The 1,762-nt window shown below is 48.0% G+C and overlaps 1 non-coding gene across 1 annotated transcript; it reads left to right on the top strand.

Moving 5' to 3' along the window:
• Positions 1-62, top strand: LOC144122307 (small nucleolar RNA U49). The gene has a single exon (XR_013312903.1). It is a non-coding gene; the product is annotated as a small nucleolar RNA U49 (small nucleolar RNA).
• The last annotated feature ends 1,700 nt before the right edge of the window (positions 63-1,762 follow it).

Here is a 1,762-nt window from a genome sequence, read left to right as displayed (position 1 = left end):
TGCCGATGGCTAAGGTAGAAATTGAGAGTGCCATTTGACACTCTAAACACAGCAGCTGCTATATCGAAGGGTCTTCCTGAAGGCTAGCGTTATCTCTTTTCGAACAGTTCCGAACAACTGCTGAACGAAAAGGGTTGCACTTTCGCTAATGCTCCCAAGTAATGGCTATAACTAGGGCTAAAGCGCGACAACTTTCGCAGAAGCTTATCTACCAAGTTCAGGAGACAGCAACTGAGGCCAGTGAACTAGTTAATGCCAGGGTAGTCGAGGAGGAGGAGGAAAAGGGCCCTGTTGAAATGGTTGTACCTAGGGAAGACGAGGCTGGCGTAGCGCACAAGGCGCAGAGCAGTCAGTGCTAGAAAGGAATGGAAAGCGAGCTTAACTTCATTTGTCGCTCCTACTGCGCGCAGCCTTCATCAGCTGCGTGAGGTGAACAAAGCTAAGCTGAGGTCTGAACAGAAAAGCGACCCGACTCTTCAGGTATTAAGAAATGACATGACAGAAGGCGTGTCATCACGGAACATTTCCTTCAGGGAGGAAAACGGTATTTTGAACCGTCACTACGAGGATAAACGAGGAAGGAAATTTGATCGGCTATTAGCGCATGTTCGATATCGTCGGGAATTTCTACAGCTCTGTCGCGACAATTCATGGGCTAGGCACCTTGGCGTAAACAAAACGAAAGCAAGGTTGCTTCAGTAATTTTACTGGCCAGGATGTTTCAGAGATGTTCAGGATTTTGTCCGAACCTGTGAGATTTTGCAGAAAGTCGGAAAGTCCACCGACTAGCGGAAAGCTTCCATGGTAAGCGTACCTATGTACCTATAATTTTCGAGCTTTTTGACCGAGTTGTTGAAATCGTGGGGCCCTTACCCAAAACAAAATCAGGGCACAAGTACCTGTAGCTGTTGTTGTGCCCCGCGGCTAAGTTCCCTGAGGCCATACCACTAAAGGAAGCAACTTCTGTTGAGGTGGTGGATGGTCTGTTAGCTGTATTTTCGCGTGTCGGATTCCTTGCGGAAATGCAAACTGACCAGGGAACGACTTTCACTAGTGCGCTGACAGCCACTTTTCTAGAAATATGTGGGATGAGCATCCTGCTCAGCTCAGTTTATCATCCACAGAGTAATAGCGTGGAAAGATGACATGCAGTGCTCAAGAAAGTGTTGAGAGCAATGTGCTCAGAGAGGATATCGGACTGGGACTGCTGTATTGCGGGAGCGCGTTTCGCCTTACGCACAGTGCCGCATGAAGGGACTGGATTTGTTCTCGCGGAGCTGTTATACGGGAGAAATCTTCGCGGTCAGGTAAGACTTGTTCGTAAGTTCTGGGAGGGCGAACGTGTGTACAGAGGTGTGGTAGAGTATGTGCGTGAACTGCACAGGTTAAAAGAGACGAAAGAAATCGTCAGGTCAAACTTGGAGAGAGCACAGAGGGTGGCGAGTCCGTTCACAGATAGCCTACGAAAGCACGAGGCTGACGTGGTCGACGGGACACTGGAAGCCTTCAAAAATTTTGAAAGCTCTGTCATTGCAACCAGTGCTGGTTTTCTCGAAAGTTCATTCTCCAGTGAGATGCTAGTAACCGTGGCTTAGGTGTCGTGCTTTATGAGATAAATGAAAAGAAAGAACATCCCGTGCTGTTCCTCAGTTGGAGATTGACGCTGCGAGAAGAATCATACAGCACTTCTGAGAAAGAGTGCCTGTGCCTAGTATAGGCCATTCAAAGGATGTCTTTCTACATCCAAGGTACAAAATTCACG

This window comes from Amblyomma americanum, chromosome 2, assembly GCF_052857255.1.
Source record: "Amblyomma americanum isolate KBUSLIRL-KWMA chromosome 2, ASM5285725v1, whole genome shotgun sequence".
Classification (NCBI taxonomy): Eukaryota; Metazoa; Arthropoda; class Arachnida; order Ixodida; family Ixodidae; genus Amblyomma; species Amblyomma americanum.
The sequence above is the reverse complement of the archived record's forward strand: the minus strand, read 5'-3'. Positions and strand labels throughout refer to the sequence as shown.